Raw genomic sequence first — 19286 nt, forward strand, 5'->3', positions numbered from 1 at the left:
CTGTCTGCTCAGACCGCCTCTTCCTGTAGTAAAGTCAGGCTACACCAATCAGAAGCTGCTTTGACACGCAGCTCCAGATTGGTATAGCCCTACTTTACTACAGGAAGAGGCGGTCGGAGAAAACCGCGAATGTGTGAGTCCATGATTCGCATACCGTGAATTTGCGGAGGAACACTGTACAATCTGCAAAATGTTTTAAAACCTCACCTGATCTAATGGCAAACTACTACAATTTAGCATACTGTAGATCCTTCAAATGGCACATTAATCTATATTAATTAAAGGGATAAACAATGTGTAAGCTTTTGTTTCTTGTTATAAGCACTGTAGTTTATTAAAAGATAGATTTTAGAAAGAGTGTACAAACTGACGTGTCCAAGTCAGAACGTCAATTTCTGCTAGCATTTTAGAAAAGGATCTGCATATATACAATATGAATGAAAATTGGTGCTGTAGTGATGCAATTGTCAGACTTGAAGTAGTTTGAGTGTGCCCCCCCCCCCTTGATATTCGGATGGCAGAGGCCAGCATTTTTTAAATGCTGATTGTTGCCAGCTAAATTATTTACTGATATTTTGTACCAGGCACCACCACTAAATATTGGGGATAATTCTTGGGGAAGGACTGTGGCTCACTGGTTGAGCTGCTACCTCTGCACACAGAAGTTGTGAGATCAAATCCCAGGGCTGTCCCTTGTGAACCTGTGCAAGTCACTTAATCCTCCAGTGCCCACTGTTTGGAAAGTCAGCTTTGAAATGCCAAAGCAACAAAAAGGCAGTATATAAGTCCCCATTCCCTTTCCATATGTAGGCACTATAGGCTACCTATGGCTATATCCAGCATTGGCCATACGTACTTTGGCATTCAGTGGCGTAAAGCACAAACATAGGTATGCTTCCAGTGCCAATTTTCTAGGCCCCAGTATGCACCTCAAATCTTGATTAAAAATGATGTGTGGAGGGCGTTTCAATGGAGGTATTGGCACCAACTGGCACCTAGAAAATTGGTGCTGGTTTGAGAATATATGCCTGTGTATAGCCCTCAATGGAGACTGCTCCAACTTTGTTGATTGGGCTGAGAACTTTTCAATTACCTCTCGTAAATGCTCCAATGTTCATAGAATTCCTATGAGCATCAAAGCGCTTATCTCGACAGCCCACACTAAAAATCTCTAGCAGAACTTGATAAAAAGGGTGGTGGGGGTGGTGGTGGTGGTGAATTAGGTATTCAAAGTAATCACCACAGAAAGAGGTCATTTGATCATCTTAAAGGAGACTGGTCAACTTTGTTTTTTGTAAGAAAATTGCCCAATTAAAATAATTATAATTTCAACCCTTTCATTTGCTTCATCAATCAAACCTTTTCAGCATTCAAACTCTTGCTGTTTTATTCTCGGAAATAAATTTGCAGGGCTTGACTGTACAGTCTCCGTGAGCCAAAATTTGATTTTTTTGCAACACGATGTAGCCCTATAAGTCTTATATAAGGAAAGAACTTCATAAACATGATAAAACTCACTTTTTTTTTCCCTGAAGAAACAAGAGATAATCAAGTTACATGGGGCTTAATTCAGTTCAATCCTACCTTCTAATCAGTTCTTAGAAAATTGGGACAGTATAATAAATTCAAAGCAATTTGGGATCCATTAACAAAATTTGTATGAAATGAACATACGTATTTCCCTTTCATTTCTGTTATGCACATCCTGGAAGGGTGGATAGGAGGGCATGGTAGGGGAGTGTTATATATTTATTATATCATTTGATTGTATTGAGTGCTTATTATTGTAATATTTGTTTGTTAATCTGTTGCACTTAATGTTGGCTTTTGAAAATGAATAAAGATTTTTTTTTTTTTTTAATAAAGAAAACTTCATACAAAAAGTTGTGCAAGCCAAATTGTTTCAGAAAAAAGCAGCAGAGGCCTCATGACAGCTTGGAAAAGCCATATGAAGACCCTTGGCATAGGCCTTTGGACTCTAGTGATCTATATACATTATCCATTTCATTACATTATTCATGGGACTCGATTATTCCTCTTCTAACAAACTAAATTGTTCTCAAGATGTCAACAACATTTGGAATAGGGCAGAGGAAGTTCGCAGAACATGCTGACAAATTAATTCTAGCATGAGCTAAAGTCAAGAGCTAAAAATGCTTCGATTATCATTCAGCATCATTTTAAAAACGTGCTTTCTAGAAAACAGTAGTGAAGGTTAAATATGATGAAGAACATAATGTAAAGATTTTAATCACTCAAGTTATTTTTGGCACAGGGAGAACAAGTACAAAAAATAATTATATTGTAGGTGACAACTGTAGTTAAAGCTGGTATTAATGAAACATTCATACAGTGGCATGGTAAAGGGGGGTGGGGGCGGTCCGCCCTAGGTGCTGTCTTGGTGGGGGCACCGACACCTGTCCTCCTCTCTGTCCCCCATGCTTTCCCCCCACCATCTTCCCATGTACCTCTTTAATGTTCCCACGCGAGCATCAACTCCCAACCTGCTGCTCGTGCCAGCGTCGGCTCTTCCTCTGACTTCACTTCCTGGACCCATGCCTAGGAAGTGACAGAGGAAGAGCCAGTGCTGGTGCAAGCAGCAGGTTGGGGTTACCGCTCGTACCGGGAATGTTAAAGAGGTGCAGGGGAAGGGGTGCACATGCGTAGCAGGAGGGGATGGGAAAGGAGCAGATGGGGTGGGGGGAGGGGGAGAAGAGGGCGGGGGAGGGGGCGCCACTGCCTCAGGCGCCTCTCACCCTCGCAACGCCACTGCATTCATCTGTAAATGTTTAGTATGATCTGAAAAAAAACAATTCTCAGAACTTGCAGGATGAAGAATAATGTCATACATTCCAATATTTTATAAATTTTATTTAAAAATATTTATTATTCAGTCCAATCCAATTCAATCCTCAGTCTTATTTACTGGGTCATTCCCACTAGGGACTCGATCCGGTTCACAAAATTAATTAAAAAGACAGAGGAAGACAAAAATTCATCTGTTGCAGTCCTTATTTATCATGTAAAAATTTCTGGAAAAGATGCGTCTTCAAAGTTTTCCTACAAAATGTCAAAGAAGGAAGAAGTCTAATTTCTGAAGGAAGATCATTCCAGATTTTTACCAAGGCGAATGCCATAGAGTGAGAAAGCCTACCTAAGGTTTCAATGCCCCTACTGGAAGCGAATACTAATTTAAATTTATGTATTCCTCTAGAAGAAACGGGTTGTTGGAAATTGAAAGAAAAAGTAAGCAATGGGGAAAAAAAAATCCCATATGAAATTTTAAATATAACACTGGCACACTTAAATTGAATCCTCCAATAAACCGGAAGTCAATGCAGTGCCTTCAGTAATGGAGTAACATGGTCATGTCGGCTCTTAACAAATATTACCGTAATTTGGCAGCCGTGTTCTGAATAAGCTGCAATCTCTTTAAATTCTTTCTATGAGGTAGCCAAGACAACTTATGGCATAAAACAGAGAATAAATATAAGACAAATAATATCAGACAGAATATATACAAGCTGGCATTCAAAGGTGGCTAATGCAGAACTTCTTCACTCACGTGCATTTAAAAAATATACAGATGCTATGGGCCGGATTCTGTAAATGGTGCCTAAATCAGTGGCGTTTACAAAAATGGGTGCCAGCCGCATGTCAATCATGCTTAAGCATCATTACAGAATCATGGCTAATGACGCCTAAGAAAAAACTTATTATTTATTTTTAAAAAATCATATTCCACCAGGAATCTCAGCAGTTTCCAAAGTAACACACATAAAAACATAAAAATATACACATACTGTTATACAATAACCCAATCATCATATATATATATATATATAGCAAAATAGCAATTATGCACCTTGAGGTACTTTTAGTCATTGTTCATCAACTCCATTACAGGGAAAACAGCGCAATTCCAGAGGAGTTATTCATATTACATATCACAAGTAGGCATTAATGAATAGCTTAGTTTTAAACAATCTCTTAAAGCTAGTATATTCCACACATAATCTTAATTGCATTCCAGCAGTCGTAAACATTTTCACTTTTGTAGCCACATACCTTATATTCATAACTGATTGATATACTAACTTCATTCTACCAACTGTTCGCAGAGCTCTACTGGGTCTGTACAGTTCCTATGAGAATCAAAAGTACAGCAAAGCATTCAGTGCGCCGGCCTGAGCAAAAAAAACACTATTACGGTTTTGGCAATGGGGGGAGGGGAGTGGGTAAATTCTTTAGTGAATCATGCTTAACGGTGCCTAAGTCCCACTCCACCCCTAAACACACCCACTCTGGCATAAGATGCCATTAGGCATCCTGCTGTATATGTGTTACCGGCATCTACAGTACACTATAGACACCTACCAGCGCTAGGATGACCAGGTTACCCATTTTAGAAGGGAAACCTGGTTTTAAAATTACATCCCAAAGCACTGTAGTACTTATAGTCCATGATTCTATCCATTGAAATCAGTGCTGCAGATCCCATAATGCACTAGGATGAGGTTGGCAGAAATCCAGGACTGGCAAAAAAAGAAATCCAGGGCTGGCAAAAAAAAAAGTGACCCTTCTGGAATGGGTAACCTGGTCACACTACCCGGTACCTACTTTTTTTAAAACATGTTTTTAAACATTTTTAAATGTGTGCCAATTAAAGTCAAATAAAATAGCTAACCACCCTCTTTTACGAACGCGTAGTGTGGGTTTTAACGCCGGCAGCGGCGGTTACTGCTCCAATGCTCATGAGCATCGGAGCAGTTACCGCCACTGCTGGTGCTAAAACCCGCGCTATGCGTTCATAAAAGAGGGGGTAAGTTAGGCAGAGTAGGGCGCTTACTGCTGCTTAACTTATGGCGCTGGTTATAGAATATGGCCCTATTTGACCATTTAAATCAGTAAATAACCAAATATTGTTTGCACGTTTGTGAGTTGAGTTAGCGGAGGAGTGAGGGCGGACCTGACAATTGTCTAGATGACATCAATATTAATCCATTACCCAGATAAGTGTTATAGGTTTAATTTAGGCTTGTCGTTGCTGTTGCCAGGTATCATCGACTTGTGTTTGAGTCCTAACGACTTGATGAATTACGGATCTAAACAGAAATCGGTTTTGTGCTAGGACTTTTGGATGCAAATATTGAAATTGCAGTATAGGCATGTTAAGCATTTCTACCCATATGAATGCCATCAATCCATGCCTAATGCAACTTAAAATGGCATTCCATGGGACATGCTCAGGTGTCCTCCAGTAATGGCCAAATGTGTGTGCACAAACCAAGCACTTTTTTTTTTTTTTGAGAGAGACTTTCAGGGACAGAAAGTGGTCATTCCTGCAATAATCAGTGCAGCTACATCACTACACGCTAACCTAGTTAGTACACAGATAGCTCAAGAGCCCTGAGGTCCTGATTCTATAAAAGATGCCTACAGTTAGGCACCTAGATTGTCACGCAAAGCTGATATAGATGCTTAACTAACCCCCCCCTTTTACTAAACCGCAATGGTGGTTATTAGCGTAGGGACCTGTGCTGAATGCTCTGTGCTGCTCCCTGCGCTAATAACCGCTATTGCGGATTAGTAAAAGGTGGTGGGGGGGTAATTTTTTAATTGAATTGATCAGCACTGTTAATTGAAAAGCATCCTTAAAAACCAATTTTAAAAAATAATAATCATAATTTGCCGGTAGGCACAACTTTGATGTATGTAGTTACACTGAGGCACTTACCAGCATCTGCACAGAAACTAGCCCCCTCTTCTACAAAACTGCGCCAGCAGTTTCGAGCACAGAAAGCCGCGCTGATTGGCCTGCGCTGCTCCCGACGCTCATAGGAACTCTATGAGCATCGGGAGCAGCGCAGGCCATCCAGCGCAGCTCCCTGCGCTAGAAACTGCTAGTGCAGTTTCGTAGAAGAGAGGGCAGGTGTGGTTAGGGGTAGAGTTTGGGCATGGTTTGAGTTTGAGTAAGGTGCCAGTATTTTAGGCCAAGAAAACCCTGGCCTAATGCAACGACACCTACTGGCACTCGATTTAGGCACCGCTAGACATGATTCTACAAATTGTGCCCAACTTTGAATGGTATATGGTAGGCGCCATTTTCCAAGCCACCTACTGAGTTAGGCACCATTTAAAGAATCAGGCCCTTAGGGTGCCATAAGTTAGGCAGTTGTAGATGTTGCACCACCACCTAACTTAATTGCTTTATCTGGTTTTAATCAGCAAGGTAACTGACCGCGCCGTTAAAAAACGATTAAAAACTCATCATAAAAAGAACACTCTGGTAGACTCCTACAAAGGTAGGCATTGTAATCACATCTAAGGAGGCATCTGAGGGTGGCTAAGGTTAAAATAAATGTGGTTAGGGAGTGGAGATGACATTTGGCACCGTTAGATATGATTCTCAAAAGAGCTTAGGCGCCTGCAGTGTAGGCCAGTAAAACCCTGGCCTACGTTGCAGACACCTGTGTTTTACGGCAGGCGCCATTAGCCACAATTCTTTCAAACAACGCTTACGTGTTATTGACATGCGGCTGCCTGCAAAAAGGGTATGTGCTCGCGTGATAAATATTTTTATGACCGTGAGCTAATGTCAAAATTAGCGCATGACCGTTAATACAAAAAGATGCAGAAAGTCCATATTTTTTTAATGGCTGTGATAAAAATGAAATAAAGGCGCTCTAAGGCAGCTTAATAAATGTGCTTCTAAGTTAAGCACTGTGCTAGAGCTTACTTTACTTAGGTCACCTTGCTGCTGGATATTGACTCCATAATGATTAAGATACAGCATGTCTTCACACTCATAAAACATTTATGGATATGAACTAGATAAAAAAAATTTTCAGGCTAGACCAATCCAGTGCTGTGGCTAATCGACTAACTGTAGAGAGTATAATTTTGTGTAGGTCATAAAGGTGGTTAAATGGATGTCTAAATCTGTCCTTTAAAAATCCACAAATATTAAATAAAATAAGTATAGAAGCACTGGACTTACATGTATACCTTCTTCTACAAACCAGAGAAAAGGCTATTATATAATCATAAAGACCTAAAACGAGTGATGTCATAATGGAAGCATACCTAAATGAATGGCACTACATTCATGTACAGTATATGCCCTGAATATAAAAACCAACAGGGTGTCCCTCTTTGCTAGAGGTAGCGCTGGGGGGTGGGGGGGGACATAGTGGAGTTTGGGTTACTGCTTCATATTGGGGGATTGTTGGTATTGTTGGGGGCACTTTTTGATGATTGTATTGTTGGGGGAGCTTTATGAGACTTATAGATCTATTGTTGTGGTCTTTGTATGCTTGTTTGCAACTCTGTTGTCTCTGATATGCAATTTCTGGTGTGTATAATTTTATACCCAAAAAAACTTTTAATAAACATTTATTGATAAAAACAAAACAAAACAAAAAACAGCTGTGATCGGTGGTGATGCAAGGACTGATTTTTGGTGATGCCTAGTATTGACATGAAGGAAGGGGGGGAGGGTACAAGGCAGTGCAAATATTGATAGTTCCTCAAGTTCATTTCTCCTTGGCCTTTATAGCTGCTGTACTAATTGAGTGGACCCGATTGCAAAGTGCTCCCCCCTCCTCTTCCTGCTATGGAGAGGGACCTTGGGGTGATAGTGTCCGAAGATCTAAAGGCAAAAAAACAGTGTGACAAGGCAGTGGCTGCTGCCAGAAGGATTCTGGGCTGTATAAAGAGAGGCGTAGTCAGTAGAAGAAAGAAGGTGTTGATGCCCCTGTACAGGTCATTGGTGAGGCCCCACTTGGAGTATTGTGTTCAGTTTTGGAGACCGTATCTGGCGAAAGACGTAAGAAGACTTGAGGCGGTCCAGAGGAGGGCGACGAAAATGATAGGAGGCTTGCACCAGAAGACATATGAGGAGAGACTGGAAGCCCTAAATATGTATACCCTAGAGGAAAGGAGAGACAGGGGAGATATGATTCAGACGTTCAAATACTTAAAGGGTATTAACGTAGAACAAAATCTTTTCCAGAGAAAGGAAAATGGTAAAACCAGAGGACATAATTTGAGGTTGAGGGGTGGTAGATTCAGGGGCAATGTTAGGAAATTCTACTTTACGGAGAGGGTGGTGGATGCCTGGAATGCGCTCCCGAGAGAGGTGGTGGAGAGTAAAACTGTGACTGAGTTCAAAGAAGCGTGGGATGAACACAGAAGATTTAGAATCAGAAAATAATATTAAAGATTGAACTAGGCCAGTTACTGGGCAGACTTGTACGGTCTGTGTCTGTGTATGGCCGTTTGGAGGAGGATGGGCAGGGGAGGGCTTCAATGGCTGGGAGGGTGTAGATGGGCTGGAGTAAGTCTTAACAGAGATTTCGGCAGTTGGAACCCAAGCACAGTACCGGGTAAAGCTTTGGATTCTCGCCCAGAAATAGCTAAGAAGAAGAAAAAAAAAAAAAAAAAAATTTTAAATTGAATCAGGTTGGGCAGACTGGATGGACCATTCGGGTCTTTATCTGCCGTCATCTACTATGTTACTATGTTACTATGGTTATTCCCTGACTGTGGCATATATCCTCTATGGCATGTACGCAGGGAGCTTTCCTCCGAAAGACACACTTTAGCACTAGACAAGTAGATTTGATACTCGGGAAGGATAAAATCTCCATCATCAAACGCAAACCCGAGCCCTACATCCTACCCATGATTTTAGGCAAGTATGAATGCCAATAGGTAAATGTGTCACAATGTTCACGTTTTCCATTATAAAACAGGAACCTGTATTTATATTCAGTTTTCTATGTTGTTCTCTCAAAGAGAGCTCAGAATGGTGTACGTGAATTTATTCAGGTACTCAAGCATTTTCCCCTGTCTGTCCTGGTGGGCGCACAATCTACCTGATACACCTTGGACAATGGAGGGATTAAGTGGCTTGCCCAGGGTCACAGAGAGCAGCGTGGTTTTGAACCCACAGCCTCAGGGTACTGAGGCTGTAATTTTAACCACTGTGCCAGTGGCGTGGTAAGGGGGGGGGCGAGGGGGGGGGGCAGTCCACCCCGAGTGCCATCTTCCTTCGGGCACTGGCAACCCTCCTCCTCTCCCTCCCCTGCCACGAGCGCGCCCCTCCCCCTTTACCTTTTTAACTTCGGAGCGAGCAGCCGCCTACTTACTGGCCGCGTCGGCTTCTGGGACCCACGCCTAGAAAGTGGCATCAGCGAGAGCACCGAGGCCGATGCGGGCAGTAAGTTGGCAGCAGCTGAAGTTAAAAAGGTACAGGGAAGAGGTGCATGTGAGCGGCGGGGGGTGGGGGGGAAGAGGGCGGGGGAGGGGCACTTCCGCCCAGGGTGCCACTCACCCTCACTATGCCACTGCACTGTACCACACTCTCAGACACCCCTCATTCTAACACAGTGTCTAAAGTTAGATGTCGTTTGTGCACATATGTATGTGTTCTGAACACAAGCATGTAGAAGTGAAAGCCGTGCACTTAGTGATATGTTATAGCATTTGTCCACAACTACTTCAATGCATGAATGGTACATGTGGATTGAGCATGGACAGGACATGGGAATACCTTTTTATATGCACAATTTACAGAATACTGTAAGTTACAGGATTATGTTGAACTTAAACGTGACCATTCGGTACCCAAAATATGAAGTGGCAGGTCCATAGCACAGGAATGATTCCCAGATGCTGACACTTCACTTACACATATACTGAAAATATCATCATCTGACCTGAAGATCCCTTTGCTCTTATGTACAGGTTTGCTCCTAGAGGCAGGGTATGTTTGGGGGAACTGTCTGTTGGGAGTATAGAATGACTGTCTTCAGAATGTATTTCTAGAAGAAGAGGAATTTGTTGGGGCTGAGGGGTCTACTGGAGGGAAAATGTCTCATGGAAGGTTATTCAGGACTGCATGCCTCTGTCTACTGAGTTTTAGTAAGCTTTTTAAAACAACACTTTATAGGCTGTGACATAAATTCTGCTGAGGGAATGCTTAAACCATAAGAGCCAGATGTGTGGGTGCTTGAGCAGCCTCAATATTGCGCAAACTCCTTCTTTGCATTCAACAACAACAACTTTATTCTTATATACCGCCAACAATCTTGCGACTTCTAGGCGGTTTACAATAAAGAGAAATTGTACAGACAGCGAATTACAGAGTATAGCAGTGTACATCTGATTATAACAACATTAATCGTGATAACAACAGTTCGTATGCTGCAGGGCCATGCGGCTTACAAAGAATTAGAAAAATTCCATAAATTGAATGGAGTATTCATAGTTAGTGATTAGGGGTTAACAGTTTACAAGTTCGGTTTTGGGATGGTATTATGAAGGGGGGCTATTGTCCTGGTTCGTTCCCTAGGTATTTCGAGAACAGGTAAGTTTTTAGGTGTTTCCTAAATTCTCTGTATTTGTTTGTGTGTGTAATTAATTTTTCTAGGTCTTTGCCCCATAAGGCTGCTTGGTAAGATAGAAGTTGTTGATGGTATCTCTTATATTTGCATCCTCTAGCCGGTAGGGAGACGAATTTCAGGTGTGTTCTTCTCTCATGTCTGTTGGTTGGGAATGAGAAGAGGTCTGTTATGTATTTAGGGGCTAGACCGTGTAATACCTTGAAGCAGAGACATCCCAGCTTGAACTTCGCTCGTGCCTCCATTGGCAGCCAGTGCAGGAGTCGGTAGGAAGGGGTTATGTTATCAGACTTCTTCAGCCCGAAAATCAGCCTGACTGCTGCGTTTTGTATTAGTTGTAGTCTCTGCATTTGCTTCTGGGAGATTGCCAGATGGGTAATGTTGCAATAATCAAGGTGGTTTAGTATTAGGGATTGTACTAGAATTCAGAGAGGGTTAATTTATTTTGGGTTTAGCATCCTCAATTATTTTGAAATGTTAGCGCCTACAAACTTTCCCTTATTAAAATGGAATCAGTATCAATATGGTAACAAACATCCACTACTGGTAGCTATGCAAAGTACAGTTTACTAAAGTCTTAATATCCTTTAAGAAATAACATGTTCACAGTATTGGCATATTAAAATGTAGGTTAATGAGTTTGTAATGCTCATTAATAAGTAGACTCCTAAAAATGTCAATATATATATACATGTGGAGGGGCATAATCAAAAGGGACGTCTAAGTCTGTTTACATCCATCTCGCAAGTCGTCCAAAGTAAAAATCAGCTTAAGACACATTTTCGAAAAATATGTCCACCTTTTTTTTTGTTTCGAAAATCGTCTAATTATACGTCCTTCCGATCTAATCATCCAAGCCGCTAAATCGTCCATCTTTATACCACATTTTCGTCCAACTTTCTGTCCAAGTCCAAAATGCCTAGAGCAAGCCCTGTTGGACGTGGGAGGGGTCTGCAAAGTGATGGACTGAACACCCAGACATGCCACCTAAATAGTGGGGTACCTTACAGGGCACTGCTGTGAACTTCACAAAAAGGGTGCTCTGTCTTCTCCTCACTACAGCTCCCTTATAGGTTACGGTGAGCCCCCACAAACCACCTCCAGAATCCCCTAGACCCACTTATCTACCATCCCAATAGCCCTTATGGCTGCAAGAGCCACTTATATGCCAGTACAAAAGGGTTTTGGGGGTGTATAGGGGAGTGCACATGTTTAAATATCAATGCAGTGATTACAGGGGCTTATGGGCATGGGTTCTCCTCTCTATGGGTCCCTAATCCACCCTAAGATGACTTAAGCTGCCTCTTTGCTGGACGACTAGGCTTTCCTATGCCTGGCTGCCAGGTGATGATGGTCTGGAGGCTGAATTTTAAAGTTGTGATTAATATTTTTATGGGGGTGGGGGGGTCGGGAATAACTGGGGTAGTATGTGGGGGTCTGTTTTATGTGTTTGTAGTGCTTGTCACTTTAGGTGGGTTTTTGTGACTTAGACCATGTTTTACATGGTCTAAGTCACAACGTCCAAGTTCTGTTGATCGTGGGCTGTATAAATTTCGGTTATACATGCTGTACGACCAAGTCTAAGCTGGCCCACATCCTGCCCAACTCTCACCCTCAACACTCCTCCCAAAACACCCCATTTAGCTTTGGTCATTCAGCTGCACTATGTAGGCCTAGGTCGTTTAGAAATACTTCCAAAACCCATTTTTATTATCGGCACTTGGACGTATTTGGGAAATGTTCATCCAAGTGCTGAGTTAGGCCGGTTTTTGGACTTTTTCTCTTTTGATTATGAGCCCCATACTATATATACACATTACCAGCTTTTCAAAGAATGTATGTTATTGTGGCCCATAAAGGAAATCTTCAGATCCCTGAGGAAGATTTGGTAATTGAAACACGGACAGTTCCATATTCCTTTATCACAAAGGTGGACCAAATAAAAGGTGAAATAAAAGACTTGGCATCAAGTACATCATCTCTGCAGTAGTTTTCCTTGGTTTTCTGTTACCTTGACATCTACTGCAGTGCTGTTGGATTCTTCTCTTTGTTTTGCTTGGTATTCTAAAAATAGGTTTAAAACATCATAAAATAAACATGTAAATATATGGCACTCATTCATGCGGATGCACTATGCCATCAAATAGGCCAATACAAAAACATTAGCATTCCTCAATTAGGAAGTCGTGAGTTTATACATTATTAATGAGAATTCAGTACCAACTGTTGAAGTGTGAGTTGGCCTCATTTTTATTTAAATGGGATAAGATCATAAGAATACTCATGATTGCCCATATATTCCAGTGGCTGACATTGTATTTTGTCATCTATCATACTGACAGCCTTAAATGCCATTGCAGTATTACAAAGTGTATGGTATGTGCAGATTTGGATCTAAAAAGGTTATGATATACTGATAACATTAATTGAGAGCTATAACACTGGCGTTAAAGAAAACTGTGAACATTTTTATGCTGTCTTATGTAGTACAGAAAATTGTGTATGATAAATTACACTAACCAATGACAGAGAAGCATGTAAAATTCTTAAGACACAAAACAACAGAAAGATTGTGGTCATAAGGCCATTAGGTCACAAGGATTTATAGTCATGAAGATTTAAAATTGTCGCATGGGCTTCAAAGATTAGTAGAGATTAGACTATTTCATTGGACTTATTCCAAAGAAACATCCTTTAAGCAAGCTTTTGTTTATAATAATTGAATCCAAATTGCAATTTATTTGAAGTTTTCCAGGATTTCTGATAAGACACACATTGTTATGCATTGGCTGTTGGTTACAAGTGATTATAATGCTAGTTGCATAATGTTAACAGAAAGTAGCTAGTGCGATGTACATGTTTGTGCTTGATGGCAAGATAGAAAATTTAGTTATAACATCTGATCAAATTATTAATTTACAATTTAGGGCTCCTTTTACGAAGGCGCGTTAGCAGTTTAACGCACATAATAGCGCGCTAAACTGCGGCCGCCGCTAGCCGCTACTGCCGCCTCTACCATCTTGAAACATGCTCTTCCTAATGCTGATTAATAATGCTAAGTTATGTGTACTATTATGCAAAAGCTAATATAATAATGAAGTAAAAAAAAAAGTAAAAAAAATCTAAAAAAGTTAAAAATAAGTTATAAAAGGTTTTAGAAAAATATACTTAATTTATAACTACAAAACAATATATAAACTATTGATCCTATGATGATTGGGTTCAGTGATTGGATTCACATGAACCGATGGGATTCTTTAGCCCACTGGGGATCGTGATAAGTTTATATAAATAAATAAATATTGGGAATGCTTTATTAATTATGCATCCTCTGTGATGATAATGCTGAACATAACCAAGAAGGAAACTTTGCCAAAGTATGTGCCAAAAAAAGCTGTAAGAGACAAGAAGATCAATATTGAAGAAGCAAATGTTGGACCACAAGAAGGCAGAATTTCTGAGATTCATCTCTTCTCAGTTTATATTCCCACATTCATTTGGGCCCACAAGTTTTATTTCCTGCTGTCTGTGTTTTTGTCCCTCATTGCATAATTATCCATCCCTTTTTGCTATGTAATCTATGTAAACAGATTGTAATTTTCCTGCATCACAAATTCAGTTTTAATGCAAACAGATTACTATTTATTTTAAACCAATTATAAACAAATATTTTCTTCTTTTCAGTCTCTGTCAGAAACCCATCCCCATGGGGGTTTCATATAAAAAGAGTTAGCACTCTAGATTTATTATTTTACTAGGTAAAATTGCGTTGTAGCCATGTTAGTCCTCTTTGAAAGGTAACATATAGACAGAAAACATAGCATGAATAAAATAAGGTGACACCTTTAGGATTGGACTAACATTACATTTTGATTAGTTTTGATTCAGTTTTTGAAGGTAACCCTTCTTCTTCAGATCAGAAATATAAAAATGTTGATAAATATCAGACCTTTGAAATCAAAATGATAAAATATTTTGATACCCACTAGAGGGGACTTAAAGATCTTGATTTTATGGGCCTAGTTGTTGGGCGCATACTTGGGACAGGTTAATTTCATTATTTAAAGAAAAACAAATCTATGGATTTGAACAATTTTACTTCCTTTGCTCAGACAGTTTTAAGATATGTGGCTCTGAGCGGTATTTTCAACATGACCTCTAATTCTGATTTTAGACTCTAGTAGAGAAAATCACCATTTTCAAATCAGAAAAATATCTACCTTTTTCTTTTAAAAAAAGGCCATTTCCTATATGTGTTTGTCCTCAGTGCATCTAAAATTTTGAGTCCACTGCATCAAATATCTAGTGTTGCTAGTGAAACAGAGCCAAAAATGGAGCTGAATCCCTAAGTACAAACACAGCAAACAAGGATGCAAAGATGGCTTCTATTCTGGGTCCAATATTCAACATCAGAGTTTATTGTTACAGCACCCTATTCATATCTAGATGAATCTGACATTGCATTGTGTTTTGGCATAACCACTTGCCTAAGGGTTACCCAAAATGTATCCAATTGCTGTGTTTTAAACTGCACGTTTGTAAAAGGGAATGTCAATCCACCAGTCTGATTCACAAACTGAAGTATTGTATTTCCACAGTGAAAACCAGTTCTTCAATTAAAACCTAGAACTGTAGCTTTCAGATGGTTAATTACATTATCTAATGTTAAACATGTCTTTAAAAAAAAAACTGATCCATTAGAAAGACTATTATTAGATAAGGAAGCTAATGTAGTGCCATCATAAATGATTATTTATTTTATTTTTGCCATAGGATCGATCAGGATGTGATTTGTTCTTGATTTCTTTACATGGTTTGATTTGGTTAGTTTCTCTTTTATTCCCATGATGTGGGCTATATTGTTGCCTTTAATAAGTGCTTCAATGTACTTGTATAATTTAAATAACTATTTTAAATAATCAGTTTTCTATAACCCCCTTTTACGAAGCTGCATTAGGCTTTTATATCGCCAATTGATGCGTTATTAGATCTGATGCTCATAGGAATTATATGAACGTTGGAACTAATACCACCGTGGCTTCGTAAAAGGAGCCCTAAAGAAGGATATTTTTTAAAAATTAATTAAAACACTTTTTATAAATAATGGTACACTGAATATCTACAATTTTGATAAGATCAAGTAAGTACAGATTGTTAGATTTATCACTAAAGTAATCAGATTATATCTGACTTTTAATTACTGATGACACAGTAGAATTAAATTGCTGAGATTTTATGATACTTTCAAGTCACTGTATTCCTCATATTTTTTAAAGGTTGTTAACCACCATGTTAACTCTGAAAAGAATAGGGGTGTGCAGTTCCATTTTACCTTTTCTCTCTCTTTTTTTAATGTTTTTGTTTCAGTCATTAATAATGCTCCCTAACATAAAAAATAATACATGGCAAAATCAACAGCGTCTGCAATTTCATGTTTTAGCATCTGCTAAATAAGTATGAACTAAAAATAGTGTGTGTTAAAATGATGAAAACAAAAAAAATATGTGTATGCCTACAAAAGGGAAGTTTTGGTTCAGCAGTTCTTTAGACTCAGAGGGAATTTATGAGGTATAGCAAAAAAATGAAAAGAAGAAAGCAAAGGTAATTAAAGGCAAAAAGGCAAAATAAAAAATGAAGATACCAAACTGGAAAATATTGAACAAAGGTGCTGAATGTTATGGTCTGTACACCTTATAAAGGAACAAACACAGAGAAACAAGAGACCCTATGAAGTGTATAAAAGTCCAATAAAAAGTAGGGATAAAAAGTCATTACTTGGGATAAATGTCCAGGTACAAAAGGTTTATTGCAACATACCAATTAGACCCATTGGTATGTTGCAATAAACTTTTGGAATCTGGACACATCACAAGTGATGTTGACTTTCCATTCCTACTTTTTATTGGACTTCTGTATATCTCATAGCCATAGTAGTAAATAATATAGACAGAGAGGAGGATGGAAAAGGAGTTGAGAATATAGTGAAAGAGGATAATTAAAAACAGGCAATCAATAAGGAAAAAAGAACTAGATGCAAGGAAGATCTTGACCAACAGAGAAGAAGCCAGTACCGGTAAGAGGATAAGCTTTAGATGTCCATAGGCATGCCTAGGTGCTTCTGTAGGTACACTGTAGGCATAGTTAGCCGCATCGATTTAAAACAAAAATGTGTTCTGATTGGTCCATTAGAAGGTGGTAGGATGCCTTCCGCTGCCTATAATCAGGATGTCGTTTTAAGAATCAGGCCCTTTAGGTTTAATAGCTGTAACTTGTCTAGGTTATACTTAAATCTAGCTCTGAATCCACTCCCCATTACCCCATATCCATTATCTGTATTCCAGCCTCCCATGTTTTTTTATTTCCAGCATTCCTGTAAAGCTGGAGTAGGCATGGTTTACACCGGAAGTGGCCTTGAGTGTCCAAAGGCATGCCTAAATGCTTCCGTAGGTGTGAGTCAGCCATCTTAAATGTAGGCCTATAAAACACCAGCCTACATTTAAGGCATCTGTACAATAAATAGACAGAATTCTCAGTGGCGTACCTAGCATGTGTGACACCCGGGGCCCATCATTTTTTGGCACCCCCCCATCTATAAGAAAAACATGATTTTTAGTAACAAGCTACACGTCACATATGAGTACCTAGGAAAAGGCAGCATCTTACATACTGCAGTGAGAAGTACAACAGCAATACACCCATTGTAAAACTAAACAAGCCAGACTAATACAGATCAATCCTGCAGTCAATCCTAACAGAAAACCATGCCTTTCGAATACACAGAACACAGAAAACACCTTCGCCTAGTATGGAATAAGTAATCACAAACTTACCCTTCCCCCTTTTACAAAACTGTAGTGTGGATTTTAGCCACGGTGGTAACAGCTCTGACGCTCATAGAATTCTGAGCATCAGAGCTGCTACCACCACGGCTGGCGCTAAAAAACGCTCCACAGTTTTGTAAAAGGGGCGATAAAATAGAAATACATAGACAAAGGTTAAATTGAACCAGCAAGAAGCTGGACTCTGCATACAATGCAATACCACAGAAACAGTGACACATGTCTCCTAAAGCAATAAATAAATAGAAAATTTTTGTTCTACCTTTGTCTTCTCTGGTTTCTGCTTTCCTCATCTTCTTGTTACTCTCTTCCTTCCATCCACTGTCTGCCATCTCTCTGCCCCTATATGGCATCTTCTCTCCTTCTATGCCCCTTCCAGAAACTGTATGCCTCCCCCTTCCATCTCTCCTTTCACCCCATTGGTCTGGTATCTATCTCCTCTCCTTCCCCCCTGCTCTGGCATCTCTCTCTCCGCTCCCTTCCTCCTGTTCTTCCCTGGTTTTCCTTCTCAATTTATTTTCTGCCTTTGTCTAAATTCTTTTTTACTATTCAGTCCTCAATTTCCCTCTTTCACTGTGTCTACCTATAGCTTGCCACCTCTTTCCCTCACTCCTTCCACTAACTAACTCTATCCTCTTCCCTCAATCCTACATGTGCCCTTTTTTTCTTTCTCCTCCCCACTTCCTTCCAGCATCTGCTCCCCCTTTCCCTCACACTTCCATTCAGCAGCTCTCCTTCTTCTCCCCCACACTTCCATTCAGTGTCTGTTTCCCTCTCTCTACCCCTTCCATCTACTGTTCACCCTCCATCTTGCCCCTCCCATTCACTGCCCTCTATGCTCTTTCTATCCAGTGTGTACCCTCTCTCTCTCTCTCTTCCATATGGCATCTTCTCTCTTTCTATGCTCCTTCCATAAACTATCTATCCCGTGCCTCTTCTCTCCTTTGTACATGATTGATTTCAACTCTGTCACCTCTCCGTTTTTCTCTCTCTGTCACCACCCCCTCCCCTATGCTCTAGCATCTCTTTCTTCTCCTTTCTTTCCTTCCCACCTCACAGTCTGGCATCATCCCTTCCCTGATTCCCAGCATCTCTCCCCTTTCATTTTCTTCCATCTCTCCCTCCCCCTCCATGCTCTGACATCTCCTCCTTCCTTTCCCCATTCCTTTTCCCTTGATCTGGCATACCTTCCTCCTTCCCTCCATGCCCTGGTGTCTCTTCTTCCCTTTAAGCCCTGGCATCTCCTTTCATTCCCTCCAGTTGGGTAGAGCAACACTCTCCCCAATTCTCTCCCCCTCTGCTCCCTTTCCTCCTTCTGTCACCCAAGGCCTGGTGTCCTGAACTTCTTCGGGCAGCAGCAGCATTCACAATTCACTGCTGTTGCCGGCTTCAGGCCTTCCTCTCTGTCGGGTCCTGTCTTCATGAAAACAGGAAGTAGGCAAGACCCGGCAGAGAGGAAGGCTTGAGGCCAGCAACAGCAGCAAATTGTAAACGCTGCTGCTGCCCAAAGAAGATAATGGCACCAGGCCTTGGAGCACCCGAGGCAGACCGCTTCACTCCCCTCCCAGCCAAACCCCCGCTGACCCTCCTATCTCTCCCCTCCCCAAGTGAACCTTTCCGACCCTCCCAGCGAGAGCAGCAAACCTCCCTCCAGTAGTGTCGGCTGCTTCGCTGCTTTCTCCTGCCGGTGCAGCATCGCTGATGACGTCATCAGTGATGCGGCAGAGGGAGGAGAAAGCCGCAAAGAAGCCAACGCTACTGGAGGTTAGGTTTGCTTCTCCCGCAGGGAGGGTGGGAGCACGATAGGGACCGGGCTGGCTGTGCACCCCCCCTAAGGCTGTACCCGGGGCAGACCTCCCCCCCGCCTCCCCCTTGGTACGCCACTGAGAATTCTGGACATGGTGCCTACCGGTGATTGACATGTGGTAGGCACCCATTTTGCAGGCATCTACTGTGGCAGGTGTCATTTACAGAATCAGATCTAAAATCTATTTTCTGCTTCATTGAGTGTGTGTGTGGGGGGGGGGGGAGGGGAGCATCT

The sequence above is a fragment of the Geotrypetes seraphini genome, chromosome 5, assembly GCF_902459505.1.
Source record: "Geotrypetes seraphini chromosome 5, aGeoSer1.1, whole genome shotgun sequence".
Taxonomy (NCBI): Eukaryota; Metazoa; Chordata; class Amphibia; order Gymnophiona; family Dermophiidae; genus Geotrypetes; species Geotrypetes seraphini.